A 22,072-nucleotide genomic window follows, 5' to 3' on the forward strand; every position below is an offset into this window, starting at 1 on the left:
AAAATATCTAGGAGTAAAAACCAACCTAGAGCTATAAAATAAAAAGTGACCTTTAAAATCCAATATTAGAGAAAAACAACTTTTGCCTCTGGAGGCTGTTGAAGGACAAAATAGGGATAAGAAAGTTCACTCCTATTTCCTAATATACGTATCACTTTTTCTAGCCAGGGTAGCAGCAGTAGAATTAAGGACTTATTTTTGAGGCTTTTACATAACCCTTAAACATCTCTGCCTTGGAATAAAAAAATAAACAAATCAACCAAAAACAAAGTCCATTACTTTTTAATGCTGGTCACATAACAAAGAGGGTCAGTAGTTCCCTAATATGCTATCTTTATTTTTTTTCTGCAATCACTCTACCCTTTGAAACAAAGCAAACCAAAACACTGGGTTTCAAGAATAAAACCCTTAGCATTATAAGACATCTAATTGGAATAAGATTTATTTTAAAATTTCTGTATGCTCTAAAAGCATGCAGAGAAGCTTCTGCCTCTTCTTCTTTTTTTTTTTTTTTTTTTTTTTTTTTTTTGAGACGGAGTCTGGCTCTGTCGCCCAGGCTGGAGTGCGGTGGCCGGATCTCAGCTCACTGCAAGCTCCGCCTCCCAGGTTCACGCCATTCTCCTGCCTCCGCCTCCCAAGTAGCTAGGACTACAGGCGCCCGCCTCGTCGCCCGGCTAGTTTTTTGTATTCTTTAGTAGAGACCGGGTTTCACCGTATTAGCCAGGATGGTCTCGATCTCCTGACCTTGTGATCCGCCCGTCTCGGCCTCCCAAAGTGCTGGGATTACAGGCTTGAGCCACCGCGCCCGGCCTGCCTCTTCTTTAAGTTCTAATCAATTGACAAAATTAATGGTATTTTGCATGCAACCATTGAAATAATTCAACAGAGGAACCAAGTTATCTCACTGACAACTTGTGTTATTGAGAACTATCATACTGGTGAGTACTTGAAAATTATTGGAATTGTATATTTCAAGGATAAGTCTTGAAAATTTCAGTTTCAGAAAGTCTGAGTTGAAGCCTAGGAAGGAGCTTTTTTAGCAAGCATAGCAACAATGCAGGTGATAAAGAATCACACTTTGAGAAACATTGTACTAGGTCAGGGAATCGTCAGATACTTTGGCTAAGCATAGCCGTATATGTGCAACATTTCAGTTTTTTTTTCAGTTAGAGGAAATTTTATGCTGTAGTCATAAAACCACATGAAGAGAAGAGCTGTACTGCCTTCACCAAAATGATGTCAAGCTGGTCAAATTATTAAGTGAAATTGGCATACTCTCATGTGATGTTTCTTATAACTGTAGATATGTCTAGATAGTACAGACAAGAAAAGTGCAAGAAATTACCCTTCCCTTAAAACAGAACACTATTATAGACCCATGCATATATGCTGACAATATATTCAGCATCTCTTCTGCTCTGTTACTTGAAGTAAGTGATAATACTAAGTCAATATGTTAAGATATTTTACTGAAAGCTGCCACCAGACAGAGAAGAAACAGGAAGAGGCAGGAATTGGGTTCAAAGAATATTTGTAAAATATTTGAATATTTTATAATTCCTTATAAAACTCTTGTCTGAAATACCTGAATATAACACAGAATTTTATCACAATAAATTATATTCTTTGTTTCTTACTGAAATAGTGCCTGTTCATTTAACAATCAAAACTGTAACCATGCCCGGTACGATGGCTAATGCCTATAATCCCAGCACTTTGGGAGTCCAAGGTAGGCGGATCACTTAAGGTCAGGAGTTTGAGACCAGTGTGAACAACGTGGTGAAACTTCATCTCCACTGAAAATACAAAAATTAGCCAGGAGTGGTGGTGCATGCCTGTAGTCCCAGCTACTCAGGAGGCTGAGACAGGAGAATCACTTGAACCTGGCAGGTAGGTGGTGGTTGCAGTGAGCAGAGATCATGCCATTGCACTCCAGCCTGGGTGACAGAGCAAGACTCTGTCTCAAGAAACAAGGCAAAAAAAAAAAAAAAAAAAAAAAAAAAAAAAAAACTATAATCAGTTTTCTCTAGCTATCATCTAGCTATCATATAAATTATAACTGATTTTATTGCAAAAATATTCTGACATTTAAAAAAACAAGGCCAACATTTTAAGAAGTGAAAATCTTTTTTTCCCCTAATTCTTCTTTTGTTGTTCTTTTATGTTTTGATTAAATATATTTGTTGGTTATGAAAATATAACTCAGAATACTTTGGGGGATTATTCATTGCAATGCATAATTTAAGTAACACATTAGTTTTAATTTTATGCTGAAGGAAAGTAACTTTTGATTTCTTTGTATGATAAATCAAGAGAAAGTAAATATAGTTTTAATTCTTAGTTTATGACTGTTGTTTTTATATAATATCTTATTTTTCTCAACAATTCCATGAAGCGGGCATTATTACAATTTTTTTAGAAAATGAAATTGGAATTTATACAGAAACAGTAAATTGCTCAACTAACTAGTTGTCTCACAACTCGTAAATGACAAAACTGAGATTTTAACCTAGGCCTGACTAATTCCTAATTTTATGGAATAGTAAATATTGTTCATATATAAGATTGTTACATAAACACAATGATGAACAGAATATTTGCGTTTTTTAGCATTATATTTTAAAAGTATAATGTACCTTATAAGCAATAATATCACAGTATTTATTAAAATATATTAATGCAACATCTCATGGAATATGACATTTTATATTTATTAACCATATTTTAGATTTTATGAAATTGTAAATCAAACATTTCCATGCTTTATATTCTCTGGTATGTATCCTATGTTAAACATGCTCTTCTTTGGGTTCTAAAATTTGAAAAGAATATCCAGCATGTCATTCATATCAGTGCTTCCAAAAATGTAATAAGAATATGAATCACATAGGAATTATGACAGAATAAGGATTGGGTAAAAATACAGATTCTGATTCAATAGTCTATATCTTGATAGTCTTCATTTTTAACCAACTTCCAAGTGATTTGATGCTTTTAATCTCTGAATCACACAGGATAATTAGGATTTAGGCCACATGAATATAGTAATAGGTAAAGGGAAATAGCATTGACTTGCAATTTTATTGATTTTTTTGAATAATGATAACACACCAAATATTGATATATTCACACATTTAAATATACAAAAAACTTCAGACCCTGCAGTACCACTCCTAGGTATACAGCATGGAGAAACTTATTGTAGCTGCAAAAGTTTTTAGAGCAATATTGTTTGTATTTGCAAACATCTAGAAACAACCCAAATTTCATAAACATAGCATCGTATTTCATTAATAAATTAATAATTTTTACTTTTTTCTTTTCAACTTTTATTTTAGATTCTGGGGCTACATGTGCAGATATTGGGATATTAGGCCTTGAGGATTGAAAGGTATATTATATGATCCTGGGGTTTGACATACGATTGAACCTCTCACCAAGGAAGTAAATATAGTAACCAATAAGTAGTTTATGAAGATTTTAACCCTCAGCCTCCTCCTTCCCTGCCCCCTTTTGGATTCCCCAGTGTGTATTGTTCTTATATTTATGTCCATGTATATTCAATGGTATAAGAGATAATATGTGGTATTTAGTTCTCTGTTTCTGTGTTAATTTGCTTGGGATAATGGCCTACAGCTACATCCATGTTGCAAAAGAATTTTTTTTTTTTTATGGTAGTGTAGTATTCCATAGTGTTTATGTATAACATTGTCTTTATTCAGTCTACCATTGTTGGGTACCTGGTTTGACTCCATGTCTTTGCTATTGTGAATAGCGCTGTAGCGAACATAGGCTGTATGTCTTTTTTTTTTTTTTTTTTTGAGGCAGAATTTCTCTCTGTCACCCAGGCTGGAGTGTGATGGTAAAAACATGGCTTACTTCAGCATCAACCTCCTGGGCTCAAGAAATTCTCCTGCCTCAGTCTCCCAAGTAGGTGGGACTACAAGCACGTGCCACCAAATCCAGTTATTTTAAAAAACTTTTTGTAGAGATGGGGTCTTGCCATGTTGCCCAGGCTGGTCTCAAACTCCTGGTCTCAAGCAATCCCTGTTTTAGCTTTCCAAAATGTTGTGATTATAGGTGTGAGCCGCCATGCTTGGCCTCCTGTGTGTTTTTGGTAATATTATGTGTTTTCCTTTGGGTATATACCCAGTAAATGGAATGCTGGGTTAAATGGTAGTTTAATTCATAATTCTTTAAGAACTTACCAAAAGACTCTCCATAGTGGCTGAACTAATTTACTTTCTCACCAACAGTGTATAAGCATTCCTTTTCTCTGTAGCCTCACCAACATCTGTGATTTTTAACTTTTTAACAAAACCATTCTGACTGGTGTGAGATGGAATCTCATGGTGGGTTTGGTTTGCATTTTTCTGATGCTTAGTGGTGAACGTTTTTTTCATGTGTTTCTGGCCACTTGAATGTCTTGTGAGAAGTGTCTGTTCATGTCCCTTGCTCACTTTTTAATGGGATTGTTTTTTGCTTGTTGATTTGTTTCCTATAGATTCTGGATATTAGGTCTTTGTCAGATTCATAGTTTCTGAATATTTTTGCTGATTCTGTAGGTTGTCTGTTTACTCCACTGATAGTTTCCTTTGCAGTGCAGAAACTCTTTGGTTTAATTAGGTCCTACTTAGCAATTTTTGTGTTTAGTCAGTGTTTAGTTTATGTTTAGTGTTTAGTTTGCATTTAGTGTTTAGTGTTTAGTTTGTGTTTAGTGTTAAGTAGATCCTACTTAGCAATTTCTGTGTTTGTTGCACTTGTTTTTGAGGACTTAGCCATCAATTCTTTGCCAAAGCCAATATTGAGAAGGGTATTTCCTAGGTTTTCTTCTGGGATTTTTATAGCTTTATGTCTTACATTTTTTAATCCATTTTGAGTTAATTTTTGTATATGGTAATAGGTAGGAGTCCAGTTTCATTCTTCTGTAGCAGAGTTTTTAATATATAAAATGTAGTGTATTAAATCAAAGGTTTATACAATAGAATTAATGTATAATAACTTGCATCTTTCAACATTGACACATGTCACAAAAATAATATTTAGCAAACAAGCAAATTACAGAACACATATATTATTAAAGGATAAATATGAAAATAATGATACATTTACAACTGAGCACTATGTTGACTTGTAAATATGTACAGTTGATTGGTATTAATCATAGTATTTAATATTCTATGAATTTTCCTACAATGAATTCACAATTAGTGAAACACTGCTCCTAGTGGGCCTATAGGGTTAGGCTCTGTGAACATTTGGTCATAGCATTTCATCAACTAATCAATACATAACCTTGTTTTATGTGTGTTTGATTTAATTGTTTAACATTGAACTCACAATCAACAACACTATAACTCATGCAGGAAGGAAACTTACCTAACACCCGTATGCTTAGGAACATTAGACAGCATTTTAACATTATGCTTGGGGCGCCTTTAAGCAGCAAAATCACCAATAGTAAAACCCCATACAAATATGTAAAACTTGGCATGAAATAGGTTGTGAAATGGACACCTGTTTACAGCATGAGAGCCAAAACAAGAATGCAGAACATGTGCTTGTTCAACATCACCCGGGAACATGTGTACCAGGCAATTCAAATTTGTCACTCTGCGCGTGTCTGCAATTAACTACAAAAGTGAACTGACATTTGATTTACAGATTACAAATTTAGTAAGTAGGCAAATTTGCAAATGTAGAATCTGAGAATAATGAAGATCCACTATATATGTAAAACTATTAAGGAATGCAAGGGAATAGTTATTAGACAGATAAATCTTTGCTTCTAGGAGATTGCGAGATCTAGAAAGGCCTCCAAGGGTCGTTGATTCCTGGCAGCATACTTTTTATAAAGCTAGGGGGTGTCTTTATTATTTAAACTGTGAGAATATATACATTCTTCCATATATATGGAAGTGTCATAATAAAAAATCATAAACACTGTATATAGAAAAAGGTATGATACTTCTCTGCAGTTTCTTTTCATTCCTAAATAGTTAAAATTATCTTCATTATTGAAGTAAAAACCATTTCTAAGATCGGGCGTGGTGGCACATGCCTGTAATCCCAGCACTTTGGGAGGCTGAGACAGGTGGATTGCCTGAGCTCAGGAGTTCGAGACCAGCCTGGGCAACATGGTGAAAACCTGTCTTTACTAAAATACAAAAAAATAGCTGGGAGTAGTGGCATGCACCTGTAGTCCCAGCTACTTGGGAGACTGAAGCAGGAGAATCGCTTGAACTCTGGAAGCGGAGGTTGTTGTGAACCAAGATTGCACCATTGCACTCCAGCCTGGGTGACAGAGTGAGACTCTCCATCTTAAAAAATAATAATAATGTTAGTAATTCTATTTGCATTTGTATTTTTGATCGATTTTATATAAATATATTTTAACTGTCTAATTTATCTGCAATATAATTTGGATGTTAAGTTTTATTTGCAATCAGACAACCACTTCTTCCAACATATTCTGTGAAATGCCCCTTCATTTTCCAATTAAATTATAATGCTTCATTTACTAGGCTTAAAATCCTAGTATGTGTTCTAGATGCTCTACTTTTGTGTTCTCTCTGTCTAGCACACGTTTACACTTGTTTGAATCTTTAGGGTTTATAGTTTTTAATAGATGGTAATCTTACTCCCACTATTCTAGTCTAATTGTTTTTCCTCTAGAAAATATTTTCTGGTTTGCTTTATAACTACATTTCTGTATCTATGTAAAACTAAGAAAAAAATCTGTGAACTGTGACATTCTATTGATTGTATAATACAGTCCAATTTTAGAGTTCATAGTGTATAAAAAATTGAACACCACAAAATACAATATTTTCTATATGAACTTTAGAATATGTTGAGTTCTGAAATATATTCCATTGAATAATCCATAGATGTTTTTGAAACCTAAAATTTCATTTTAGAGGAACAGTATTTTAACACGTTTTTGGCTTCCTACTTTGAAATATAGCACACGACTCTATATATTTTAGTCTTTTACAACTATCATTAAATTTTCTTAGAAACTCATCTAGATGTAGCATATTTTATTAAGGTTATTCCTGTAACATACATATATCTGTCTGTCTGTCTATCTATCTATCTATAGCCCTCAATACTTCCAAGGATTTGTGTATTTTTATTGTATTTTTCAATCTGGTTTTTGTTAGTGGACAAGGATGCTATTGATTTTCTAATTTTATCTTATCACATTCCAATTGCTTGGACTGATTTTGTAATTCCATTATGCTTCTCTGGATTCTTTTGAGTTTTATAAGTTTATGATGCTATTTTCTACCAATAATGTAATCTCATATCTTTCCTACATTTATGATTTTTATTTTTATTTTGTGGCCTAGTGCATTTATTACCAGATAAATTTATTTAGCCTTATCCCTCTCAGAATCATTATTTTTAGGTGTTTGTCAAATCAAATGCTGGTGCATTCTAACATGTAGTAATACTTTCACTTAGAATTCTCAAGAAGGAGAGATGGGGTATTTTTAACTAATAGGTTTGCATTCTCTTGTTCAAGTCTATAATCATAGAATACATACTTTTGCAAGATACAGACTGTCATTTTTGGGAATTGATTGCCCAAATTGTTATAGAGTGGAAGAATGTCTAAGAAATATTGGCATTATTTTCTAACAACAATCACTAATTTACCATCATCTTTGTTTCTTTATAATCACCCATCAAATAATGAGTACCTGCAAAAATTGGATAAAGAATAGTAGCATGGAATCACAAAGTTTAGTACTTATTTTAGGGACTTGAATCTTCTTCATTGGTGACGTTTTTACTGGGTGGAAAACATTTCTCTAATATCAGGTTATTTACATGGCTAGGAATTTTATATTCAAAAGTGGGTTTTGGCTAGGTGTGGTGGCTCACGCCTGTAATCCCAGCATTTTGGGAGGCCGAGGCAGGCGGATCACCTGAGATCAAGAGGTTGAGACCAGCCTGGCCAACATGGGGAAACCGCATGTCTACTGAAAATACAAAAAACTAGCCGGGCATGGTGGCACATCTGTAGTCCCAGCTACTCGGGAGGATGAGACAAGAGAATCACTTGAACCCAGGAGGCGGAGGTTGCAGTGAGCCGAGATTGCACCATTGCACTCCAGCCTGAGAAACAAAGTGAGACTCCATCTCAAAAAAAAAAAAAAAAAAAAAAAAAAAAGGGAGGGGTTTCAATAAGAAAAAAGGAACTGCTAAGGAGATGAGCCAAATTCTGAGTCAATTTCTTAACTTGATTTTGAAATTTATATACACCTGCACATCCTACCTGACATATTGTGTCAAAATAATCATCATGCATTTCTTTTTTAAGTTTTTAAAAATTTTTATTTTGTTTTGTCTCCTAAAATTTGAAGTTGAGAATGAATTCTGAGCTAGAATCCACTAAAATAAAAATAATGCAAGGACCTGCAGTAACACTCATAATTAGATTGCCCAGTATCTATGACAATGGGAAAATATATTTAGAAGTTGAAACACTTAAAAAAAGTTCATACCATACTGATAGGCTCATTTAAATAAAATAATTATAGTTTAGTGTTATTTGTGGAATTCTTTTCTGTTTGTACTTCTTTTATTCTGAAAAATAATCTATTTTATATTTTGAATGAGATTATATTTTTCAGAGATTTTAATATGGATTATCTCACGGACTTTCTAATACATCTTTGGCTGTTGTATTTTCAGTGACATGTTGCCCATCTATAAATGTATTTAAAATTTTCCTGAAAGCACAAGCCCCTGATTCCTTGATTTTTGTTTTCAGCTAGTACCTACCATTCCTTGATATTCTGCAAAGGAACTTATGCTTCTAAATCAAATCTCTCAGTTTCTTAGCAGTTGTGACTATCGTCTGGTAAAATTTGTGTGTTCCTTCAGTGTATTTAATATTGTAATATTCCAGAAGAACAAGAGTGTCACAGGATCCTTCAGATGTCGCTTTTCCAGCTAGAAATCCCTGGCCAGTGGTGATGTTCCTCGAGTTTTGCTTAGGCCCACTGGACTCATTCCACCTACTGGGCCTGGCAGCTTGCGCTTGGCTCATGCTACTAGTCTGGATCCCATGTCTGCCAAGGGCGACCCAGACATGAGTTCCAAGGGGTCCATGAGCAAGCGAGCATGGGGTCTGGCCACTGTACAGCTAGGCATGCCAGCTGCAGTAGGGCAGGTAGCTCTAGGGGCCAACATGGGTGCCAGCTCCCTGTGAGGCTATGGCTAGACCAGGCATATCAGAGGTAGCTTCCATTGTGGGCATCGAGAAACGTGATGGTGCCCGGATCTTGGAGACACCAGGAACTACAGAGTCCTAGATTGGGTGTCACGGCCCTGGCTTGGGTAGCTCCTAGGTCTGGGCTCCCTGACAGGCCATGACACTTCTCTCCTTCTCTCTTTTCTCATTTCCTGAAACTCGGTAAGTGGAGGGCAGGTTTCAGCCCTGTTTTTATTACAGCTCTTTCAGCCCTGCCAATTGATGGGTCCCAGGTTCTTGTCCTGCATCCAGGAAGAATGAGGTACGTGGACAGCTAGAGGATGAGCAAGGCAGAGAGGTACTTTATTGAGCAACAGAACAGCTTTCACGAGACCCAAAGTGGGTAGCTCCTTTCCACAAGCAGGTTGTCCCATCGCATCTGCAGCCCTCAATGGAGAGAAGACCTGAGGTAGGTAGCTCCTATCCACAGGCAGGTCATCCTGCCAAGTCTGTAGCCCTCAGCAGAGAGGAAACCTGGAGCGGGTAGCTACTATCCGCAGGCAGGTCATCCCAACATCTGCCCAAGTCTCGTAAGAGTCTGTGGTTTATATGGGCTCAGAAGGGAGAATGTATGTGCTGAATGTTCTATGGGCAGTCATGGGCTGACCCTAAAAAAGCATGATAAGTTCTCACTACAGCCACAGTTCCACCCGGAACTGACAGCCCAGCCTCTAGGCTTCAAGTCGCTCCTGGTCTGAAGGTGGTGCTTCACCAGGGACCAGCCCATTTCCACCCAGGAGCCTGACTGCCTCCTGATACCATCTGCATGTCATTCATGGTGCCCAGACTGTTCATGACACAGGTCACCTGCAAGTCTGCACCAAGCCACCCTGAGGTCCCCTTTGCCCTCCCTGTCATGCTCATTGGCGCTCAATGTCCAGAGGGGGCCATGGCAGCAGGGGGCTGATGTGTCAGCACCACCCTGAGCATGTGCACACCCAGCTGGGTTGTGACAGCACCCAGACTTGGCTTCAACTTTGCTCCAAAATCAGAGCTGGCCGTGGGAGTGGGGAGGGTCCAGGCAGTGCAAGCAGGCACTTTGGAGCCAGCAGGGGTACTTCCCAGACCCTCAAGAGTGCAGAGATGCCTGGGTTGACAGCTTCAGCTGGGTGGCTGCAGCTGAGCTTAGGAGGGTGGGGTTCCTGCCCCACCAACTAAGAAAGGGGTAGAACTCTCACCTGTTCCCAGTTCCCACTGGCTCCATGGAGCATGCAGCGCTGGCCACTCTTCCCCCACTGCAGCCGGCATCTTCACAGTGGATGCTCCAGATGGGCCGCCACTGCCATAAGGAAGACATATATTACCAAAGCACCAGCCTTATATTCACAAAATGTAGGAAGCACAATCATGTAGCTAGAATCAAATATGGCCATTCTAGTTGCTTATACATAGAGATCAAGTTTCTCATAAAATGGAATTTACCAAGCCGACAGTATTGTCGTATAAAAAACAATATACACTATAAACTAGTTTCACTTTTTATTGGTGGCTAGTTTATAATAATTGGTTGAATTATAATAATTGGTGGAAAGGTAGGAGAAATAGAAACTGGGTGCTAGAAGACTTTCTTCTTTTTTAATTTCAGCCAAAGTCCTGTCAATGGTGACTAGTTGTCTGGAGTTTATAACCTGTGAAATTAAAAGTAAATTGAGTTTGGGAATTGGGGAACTGAACTGTTTAAAATTTTAGAAAAATATGCATGCATTATTTTTATTTATAGCTATTCTACCTGTGAGAAGCAGTTGTACCAGTATGAAGTGGACTTTGTCATTGTACGTTAACCAGACTAAGCCCAGCTTTATCAGTTAGCAGAATTGCTTAGCTCTTTTGGGCCTTCATTCTTTGTGATAGTATCTTTCTAGCCTAAAAACAGAGCATCAGGCCATTTTCTCTTTCAAGGACAAATCAAACTCTTTCTTTTTATGTGTTAATTATAGCATTATTTATTCAATAAAAATGATATAAATCAAATGTTTTAAAATAGGAATAGATTAATAACACATCAGTGTAGCTATCAAATGACCTTACTACATATATTTCAAATATCAGAAAATAAACACACCAAATTGTTTATAGTAGTTATCATGTAGTAGTGGGATTGGACAGATAGAAACAAGAAAGACTTTACTTTTCTTTTTTCATTTATAAATCTAGTTACTGTACATATGTCTTAATAAAATACATGCTATTAAATGTGTGATTGTTTAATTTAAACATTCTTAAAATGAAAAAACATACATATAAAAGCTCAATTGGAGAAGCTTTATATCATCTTTATTGTGTTTCCATGGACACACAAAGTCCTCAAAGCTTTCTCATGGCCCCAAAACGATGCATCTGTTAGTCTTTCCAGTCGTTTTTCCCTCAGATAAAAATAAAACCACAAACAAGCAAACGGTAAGCGTGTGTTTCCATTCATACCTTCAGTTTTCATAGCTTTTTTATTCCCTGGCATTCAATTAGCCTTCATAATTGCAGAATAAAAGGTTTTTGATTATTTTCCTGTTGCATTAAAATTTATTGAGAATTAGACTTCAAAATGGTTGAGAAATCAAATAAAGTGGAAAGAAGATTCTAGGTATCAGACATTCTACCTATCATGATTGATAACATAAGGAAAGTTTATTAGTAAAAGCTTTACCTGTTGAAAGTAATCCCTATCTTAGTGCCCTGAAAAAAATTATAGGCACTGAAATCTTACTAAGTAGAATAAGAAAGATTAATATTCAAGAGGTTTTCTATATATATTTGGGCAGAGTTTTCTAGGTAGCCTGAAGTGATACAGTCTAAGACCAGCATGATCAGATTTGCCTGTAGGTCATTGACCAATGGAATAGTAGCTTTGTTCTGACTCACGACTTTGTCTGTCTAAATGAGGCTGATTTATTAGCTTGACAAGTTTTCAGTAGTCTTCAAAATTTATAATTAATCCCACCAGCAGATACTTGCAGTTATAGGTATAAATAATCTCATTCTAAGTAGCTCTCTTCTCTTCTAATTCCTGGTAGATTTTCTAAGAGTCTACAGAGATGAAGAAACTTCTTAAGCAAGGAAGAGTCACAGAGAGGGAGCTGAACTTGTGCTTGCAAATAATTTAATTTCAAGTCACACTAATGACATTTTTTGGTTGTAGTTTTGCTGGTTTTTTTGACTATTCAATTTTACTTCCTCCTATGAAAACATAGCTCTTAAAATCAGGAATTTTAATGATTTGTGGCCTTCTATAATTTACTCTGGGCAAAGAGTTTTCAAACTAATACTTCTGGATGTGAAAAGAGGAGACTTGATAATAAATTTTTATAAGATTTCTGAAGATTTAAAAACCCTTTAAAATAATGCTTCTCCAAACATAGGTTTTATAATAAATTTAAAGCTTTCCTAAAATGACACTGAATTAGCAGAGAATGACAAAGCAAGAATAATGACAAGGAAGAGCATGTACCACTTTATGGTATTTAAAAATGTTGATTCTAAAAACAGTTATTTAAAAATACCTTTGTGGTCATGATTTGACACCTGGTTAATTTACCTTTGAATTATAGGAATGAATGATGATGACTTAACATGGGATATCATTAATCTTTTAATTGAATGGATTTTTCCTTGCAGTTTTAAAAACAATTCTGGATTATTTATTTTCTCTGAAGGGATAGATACAGTTTGAAATTAATGAGTTGTCCATTAGGTAGATAATATATGACCTATTTGTGGATACCAGGGGAAATGTAAATTTTTGTCCCTAAAGAAGAACTGATTTTAAGGGCTATATTATAAATTTGGCTTTGGCTGGAGTTGGTTGGCATATACAATAAACTAATCTTAGATAAATAGTTTAATATGTATAATTGCTTAAATAATGATATCTGAATGGAAATATAGTTTGCAAGGTGCTTTCTCATACATTATATTTAACTCTCACTATAACTTGGTACAGTAAGTGTCAGTAACACCATGTAAATTTAGAGATGAGTAAAATGAGACTCACAAAGGTTAAATGATTTGCAAAACACAGATAGATTGGTCTCAGATAATTAATTCAAACAACTATGATGTGGTTTGGTTCTGTGTCCCCACCCAAATCTCACCTTGAATTGTAATAATCCCCATGTGTCATGAAAAGGACTCAGTGAGAGGTAATTAAATCATGAGAGCAGGTTTTTCCCATGCTGTTCTTATTATAGTGAATAAGTCTCATGAGATCTACTGATTTTATAAAGGGGAGTCCCCCTGCACATGCCCTGTTCTTCTTTTCCCTTCTGTCATGATTGTGAGGCCTCCCCAGCTAAGTGGAACTGTGACTCCATTAAACCTCTTTCCTTTATAAATTAGTCAGTCTTGGGTATGTCTTTATTAGCAGCATGGCAATGGACTAATACAGTAAATTGATACTGGTAGAGTAGGGTGCTACAGTTAAGAAATCTGAAAATTTGGAAGCAACTTTGGAACTGGGTAACAGGCAGAGATTGGAACAGTTTGGAGAGCCCAGAGGAAGACAGGAAGATGTGGAGAAGTATGGAACTTCCTAGAGGCTTGTTAAATGGTTATGGCCAAAATGCTGATAATGATATGGACAGTGAAGTCCAAGTTGAGGTGTTCTCAGATGGAGATAAATAACTTGTTTGGAACTGGAGCAAAGGTGACCCTTGTTATGCTCTAGCGAAGAGACTAGTGACATTTTGTCCCTGCCCTAGAGATTTGTGGAATTTTGAACTTGAGTGAGATAATTTAATTATCTGGTAGAATAAATTTATAAGCAGCAAAGCATTCAAGAAGTAACTTGAGTGCTGTTAAAAGCATTCAGTTTTATGTATTCACAAAGATATGGTTTGGAAGTTATGTTTAAAAGAACAGCAGGGCATCAAAGTTCAGAACATTTTCAGCCTGATGATATGATAGAAAAGAAATACCCATTTTCTGAGGAAAAATTCAAGCCAGCTACAGAAATTTGCATAGGTAATGAGGAGCCAAATATTAATTGCTAAGACAATGGGGAAAATTTCACCAGGGCATCAGAGACCTTCATGGCAGTCCCTCTCACAACAGGCCTGGAGGCCTAGGAGGAAAAAATGATTTTGTGGGATGGGCACAGGAACCCCCCACTCTGTGCAGTCTAGAGACTTGGTGCCCTGTTTCTCAGCCACTCCAGCATGGCTAAAAGGGGCCAAGGTACAGCTCAGGCTGTGGCTTCCATGGGTATAAACCCCAAGCCTTGACAGCTTCTACATGGTGTTAGCCTGTGAGTATGCAGAAGTCAAGAATTGAGGTTTGCAAACTTTTGCCTAGATTTCAGAGGATGTATGAAAACACCTAGATGTCCAGGCAGTAGTTTACTGCAGGGGTGGAGCCCTCATGGAGAACCTCTGCTAGGGCAGCGTGGAAGGAAAATGTAGGATTCAAGTGATAATTCCTAAGACCAAATATCTACAAATCTGGATCTATTCCTAGTCACTTGTTCATTCTATTTTCTGTAAGTCCCAAGCTCTGAATCCCATCTAACAATAATGATTGAGCCTCAATAATATCAAAAAATGATTTTATATTTTGCATTATGTTTTATTATGGTTCACTTTTTTATTGTGATTGGAACAGTTAACCCAAGATTGACTTTCTTAACAAAATTTTAAGTGTGCAATATGGCATTTTTAACTAACAGTGTTGTATAGCAGGTCTCCATAACTTACTAATCTTGTAAAACTGAAACTTCATACTCCTTGAATAGCAACCCCTCATGCCCCTCTATCGTCATCCTAGCAACTACCTTTCTGCTATCTGATTCTATGAGTTGACTATTGTAGATACCTCATAAAAGTGGGATCATGCAGTATTTGTCCTTCTGTCACAGTTATTTCACTTAGCATAATGTCTTCAAGATTCATTCATTATGTTGCACTGGCATTTGGCAGATTTCCTTTTATTTAAAGCTGAGTAACAGTCATCTACATGTCTATACCACATTTTCTTTACCCATTAATCAATCAGTGAACATTTAAGTTGACTCCACATCTTAACTATTGTGAATAATGATGCAGTGAACGTAGGAGTACACTTATCTCTTCAAGAACTTATTTTATTTTTGTGGATATATACCTTGAAGTGGGATTGCTGGACAATAGAGTAGTTCTATTTTTGACTTTTTGAGGAGACTTTGTACTGTTTTCTTTAATGCCAGCACAATTTTACACTCCTAAAATCAGCACTCAAGTGTTCTATTTTCTTTATATTCTCACCAACACTTAATATATTCTGGTTTTGTTTTGTTCTAATGTTTGAGGAATATTCTCCTAACAGGTGTGAGATAATATCTCATTATGATTTTGCTTTGTAATTCTCTGATAATCAATGATGATGAGCAACCTTTAATATAAATGATTGCCATTTATAGCCTTCTTTTGAGAAATGTCTATTCAAGCCCTTTGCAGATTGTTATTATTATTATTATTATTATTATTATTATTTTTAGACAAAGTCCTTGCTCTGTCACCCAGGCTGGAGTGCAGTGGTATGATCACAGCCCACTGCAGCCTGGACTTCCCAGGCTCAAACAATCCTCCTGCCTTTGCTTCCCAAGTAGCTGGGACCACAGACATGCAGGACCTGGCTATTTTCTTTCTTTTTTTTCTTTTTCTTTTTCTTTTCTTTTTTTTTTTTTCTTTTCTTTTCTTTTCTTTTCTTTTCTTTTCTTTTCTTTTCTCGTCTCTTCTTTTCTTTTTCTTTTTCTTTTTCTTTTCTTTTCATTTTCTTTTCGTTTTCTTTTCTTTTCTTTTCTTTTCTTTTCTTTTCTTTTTCTTTTTTCTGTAGAGAGCAGGTCTCACTATGTTTCTCAGGCTAATCTCCAACTCTTGGACTCAAGCAATCCTCCCACCTCAGCCTCTCAAAATGCTGGGATTACAGACATGAGCCACTGTGCCTGGTCTTTTGCAGATTTTTAAATCAGATTATTTATTCTCATTGTGAAAGTTCATTACATATTTTGTATATTAACACCAGACTATCAGATAGATGGCGAATTTCCTCTCCCATTCTGTAGGTTGTCTCTTCACTCTGTTGAATTTTAAATTTGCTGTGTAGAAGCTTTTTTGTTTGATACAGCTGTATTTGTTTATTTTTCCTTTTGTTGTGTGTGATTTTAGTATCATAGCAAATAAATAATTGCCTAGACCAATGTCATAAAGTTATTTCCCTTGTGTTTTCTCTAATAATTTACATTACCAGGTTGTACATTTAAATCTTTAATTCTTTGAGTTGACTTTTGCGTGCGGTGTAAGATAAGTGTCCAATTTCATTATTTTGCATGCAGATATTCAACTTCATTCTGGTGATACCAATATATAATACGTTAGTCCCTTCAACTTCAAAATCAACTTCAAAATCAAAATAACTCCAGTGTTGCTGGAATTTCTTCAGCTACCTTCTTCCTATATCTTTGTTATTCTCTTTTATCATCTGACTTTCAAAAGGCTCAGAATAGGTGGGCAAACAGCCTTTTCACAAATTCAAGTTGATAGCCTTTGTTAGCTTCTCTTGCTGACTGCTGTCCTGAAAGCCTGCCTTAGCTTTTCTTGCTGATTTCTTGCATTGTAGTACAAGGTTTTGTACTTTAAAAGCCCCAGGAATGTACTCATTGAATGAAATCATTGAATTTAAGATGATTCTGATCATCTAAAGATCTATGTATTATATGTCTATGTATATATATGTGATACATATATGTATAAATATGTATATCATGTATGTATAGCATATATATAGGGGTGGAGGTAGGGAGAGAGAGCAGAAACTATGTATGTATGAAGAAGCTGTACAATACATAGGGCTATGCTATCTATCTATACGTAAAGTTTGTGGCTAAACATAGTTTAGCCAAAAAATCCCAAAAAAGTCAATGTCTATGACTGATTGGAAATTAAGACAGGAGGGAAAAGGTTCCTAGCAGGAGACTTTCCAGAAGAACTCTTTTATACATCATATTTTGTAGGTCCTTATTTCTAAAAAGTAGGTTATTCTTCAGTGTTAGTAATTTTTCCTTTTACATTGATAGTTTATATTTTGATTCTTATCACCAGTATGATATGTCTCAATGTGAACAATTAACAATCAACTTACTCCATATAACCAATTCAGAATTAACAGTATAATATGCATATTTCTATGTAATTATTTATACTACTACACAGGCCTATATATTTGTATTACTATTTTATACAATATTCAAAAGCTTGTATCACTTATGTATGTATAACCTGAGATTTTTATGCTAATAAACATGAAACTATTTGTTTTTTTAATTCATGTGTAATGTTCCATAATATGCATATTATATAATTTATTCTACCATACTTCTTGATTAGCATTTAAATTGTTTTCAGGTTTTTTATCCTGTCACAACAAACAGTGTTACAATTTTGGGATGTTAGAATTTTCAGACTTTAAAAGACTGATTAAGATTTGAGGTATTGGATTAAGTAATATACTAAACTATAAAATTATTAAAATACATTGCAAGCTTATTTCTATAAGTTCCATAAGTAATTTCACACTTCTACAATTAAGGTAGGGGTTTGTGTTTCCTCACAGTATTATTAACATTGAATTTATTTTTATTTTATGTTTTGCCTATCTGATGAGAGAAAATATTTCCCTATCCTTGACTTAAATTTCACTAAATACATATCTTGTTGTAGATTAGCTATGTGTACTTCCTCTTCTACTGAAATTCTTGATTCATTTTTCTAGTGAATTAAAACTATTCATGAGTCATAAAACCTATTTTTCTCTCAAATGTGGCTTAAAAGTTTTCCTCAAAATTAAAAATATGTGTATTCATTAAGTAACCAAATACAATTTTTTTCTATTTTGCAATAATATGCTATCTTCTGAATCAGGGGTTATTTATTTTTTAATAGTGATACTGGTACCTTCTATGTGTCGGGCATTATTTTAAAATTTAACTCAACTAATTCTCATATAAATTCATTAGATATTTGTTATAATTACCTGCATGTTGCAGATGAGAACAATGAGGCATGTAAAAATAAATACATTTTTCAGGTTCACACAGGTACTAACTAGACAAATTAGAATCCAAAAATATACATCTAGTTTACAGATTCCCAAATTTAATAACTTTTCGATGTGAATAGAATACATGATTTTATTTGTCTTTTTTATATATTTTCTCATCTTTGTTTTTAGTTTTTAAAAGATAGGTTAATTATTTTTAGATAATCTGCAAAAATTGTTATCTTACACATTTCCAACAGAAATAAATCCTACTTTGTCATATGAACTTCCCATATGTAGTATTACTATTTTTGAAATTGTTATGCTTTACTAGTGATCAATCATAGTATAATGTGACTTTCTTAAAATTACTTCTGGGTATGTATAAAATGAGGTAAAGCAAACATTCCCCCAGTATTATTTGTCATTTCCAGAATGGTGTTGGCTAGTAGTCTTCAATGAGAAGACAATACCATGATTTATTTTTGGAAATGAATTAACCAGCATCGTTTATACTAGTAAACTATATACTAGTTTTACTTAGAAATTATTAAAACAATGTTATTAAAGTAAATAAGAAAAGTACATCTATATGTTTGAAGACAAATATACTGATAATTTTATTTCTTAATGTATTTTATTAGTTAAAATTTTATAATAAATTTTACTAACAGTAATTTAGTTGACTAATTTGATGATCATTCATTTGAATATTTATCAATTTTTAATCAAGTCATCTTACGTTTGACTTTCTGAATATTTCAATATAATATTAACATTTTCAGGTTGTTCTCTGAAATCAGTTTTAGTTCACTGTCATGTATTTTGGAATGTAATGTATGTAATTTTTTAGATGATTTGCAAATCTGATTTAATTTCTACCCTGAAATAGACATGAAGTTTTTTATAATGCCTGTGACCTGAATTTTCAATTAATTGGGCTTCATGTGAGAATAAATTTAGAATTTTTTAAAAATGGATGACTTGTAGGTGGCTTTCTTAAAATTAAAAAGTGATCTGGCAACCTCTATTTAAAAATATGTAACAAAGAATACAGAAAATATTGTGCATACCTTTAATCGGGTTATGAAAGAAAGATTTCATCTGTTAATATAATTATTAAACATGTATGTTCTGAGTTTATATACAATAGTAGAGCTAGATATATATGAGTAGGTATGTTCATATTTGCTGCTGATTTTATTAAATTCATCTGTACTAATTTTCACATCTTGATATGCCAAATTATGAAAAAATACATTGAATTACAATAATTACATAAATACTTAAAATACAATTTTCTCTTATTTTTAAATTTTTATTGTATTACTTAGCCATTGCATAATTTGGCTTGAATTTTAATGCTGCTGTATTTTTATTGTGTTACAGATTATTTATCTATAATATCCCTTTATCATCAGAAATAATGCTTTTGATCATAAACTTTACCTAGTCTAATATTAATATAGTGACAATTTGGGACTTGACTGTGGGTGCATATGTTTTATGTTTTTCACCTAACTATTTTCAACTGATTATTGTCTCTTAAATGTGATTCTTGTAAAGATTATGAGTAGATTTTGTTATAATTCAAGTTGAAAGAGACTTTTTGTTGGTTTGTTTGTTTTGAGACATGGTTGTGCTCTGTTGTTCAGTCTGGAGTGCAGTGATGCAATCATAGCTCACCGTAGCATCAACTTTCCAGGCTTAAGTGATACTCCCACCTTGGAAGGATCCCAAAGTGCTAGGATTACAGGAAATTTACTTCAACCATTTGCATATTAATGATTATTACTATTTATAATTCAGAAAATCTTATTCTTTGGGTATCGATTTTCTGAATTTCTTTAATAATGATATTGTGTACAGGAACACCAAATTAAACAAAACAAAAATTCTCAGTATAAATGACCTTTCCAGCATCTCTGTATAGTAACAATTTTATCCCTTCCTTGGGTAGCGATGTCCACATAATACAGTTCTTTTATTCACATTCAGTTTTATTATGCAAATATAATGTAAACTCTTGGACAATACAATTTAAATCTGATGAAAAGTAGGGAAACAATTTAAGCATAATATTACTAAGAATGTATTTAGAGGAAATTGAACAAAAGCCATTAAACATTGTTTGAAAAAATTTATAATAGACTCCTGTCATATAAATTTGATGAAAAGCCAATGTCAAATGATTCATATAATCTATTCTGTACTCATTTTTATAATTAGTCCATAATTGTTATTATGACCACATTTTTAATAAATGAGAAGTAAACATTTCTGTAACTCATAAAAGTTTGTTTTACACTTTAAACAATTAATTTTGAAATATATTGATTGTAAAATAGAATAGATGAGGAACAGTATTTTACGAATAATGATACATTAAAAAGTTACTCACTACCCAGATTAAGAAATTATCAACATCTTTGGAACTAGTTTTGTGCCCCAGAATTTTATTTTTGTCTGTCCCTTGCCAGACTTAATCATTATTCTGACATTTGTGCTATATATTGTATTATTTACTCTGTAGAAATTTTACTAAAAATATATTTTTTAGTTCTTTATATTTGAAAAAATATATGACTAGATGTATGCTTGTGTTCTCTGACTCACTTGTTTGGTTCATTTTTTTAAGGGACTTATCCATATTAAAACACATTTTTGTATCTCCTTTTATGAATTATGACAATGTATATTTTCTTCTGAAAATGGTGATATAGAATGTTCTCAAATGTTAAGCTATTAAGATCAATGCTACTCTGAATATTTATGTACATGCCATCCTGAACATGTGAACAGGAACTCATTCCATAAATAAAACTAGGTGTGCCATTTTTGATTAATGGGATATTTGAATATTCAGTTTCCTAAGGTGACTCCAAATTATTTTCCAATGTAGTTGTATCAGTCTACATTCCAACTTGGGAACTTTTTGGTTGACCATATCTTCAACAACTGGTATCATCAGGTTATTTTTTATCATAATGATGAGTAAGCAAAAGTAACTTACAGTGGTTTAAAGGCACGATGGCTCATGCCTGTAATCCCAGCACTTTGGGAGTCTGAGGCAGGCGGATCACAAAGTCAGGAGTGCACGACCAGCCTGGCCAGTATGGGGAAACCCTGTCTCTGCTGAAATACAAAAATTTGCTTGGCGTGATGATGGGTACCTGTAGTCCCAGCTACTTGGGAGGCTGAAGCAGGAGAATCACTTGAACTTAGGGGCAGAGGTTGCAGTAAGCTGAGATTGTGCCATAGCACTCTAGCCTGGGGTGACAGAATGAGACTCCATCTCAAAAAAAAAAAAAAAAAAAAAAAAAGTCAGTTTGAACACTTGCATTCATACTTATGATTTTCTCTGTAAAATATTGCTTTTTGTCTTTTGCATATTTTCTATTGCATTGTTTGCATTTCACTTTCTGATTCCTAATAATGTTTTGTATATTTGGATTACAAATTTTTATTGTTTACATGTTGTGCAAATATTTCTGATTTTTGGATTTTCTTTTCAGTTTCCTTCTAAAACTAATGATATGGCAGTTGTGTTTCCTTGCAATAAGCTGCACCTATTTTAACAGCTCAATTCTATGAGTTTTAACAAATGAATTCATGGGTATAATCACCATCACAATTAAACTGTGAAAGATTTTTTGGGGAGCAGACCTGGTGTCTCATGCCTGCAATTTCACTGCTTTGGGAGGCCTAGATGGAGGATTCCTTGAGCCCAAGAGTTAGAGAGTAGCCTGGGCAACATAGCAAGACCCCATCTCTACAAAATAATAAAAACTTGGATGAGTGTGG

Source organism: Rhinopithecus roxellana, chromosome 16, assembly GCF_007565055.1.
Source record: "Rhinopithecus roxellana isolate Shanxi Qingling chromosome 16, ASM756505v1, whole genome shotgun sequence".
Classification (NCBI taxonomy): Eukaryota; Metazoa; Chordata; class Mammalia; order Primates; family Cercopithecidae; genus Rhinopithecus; species Rhinopithecus roxellana.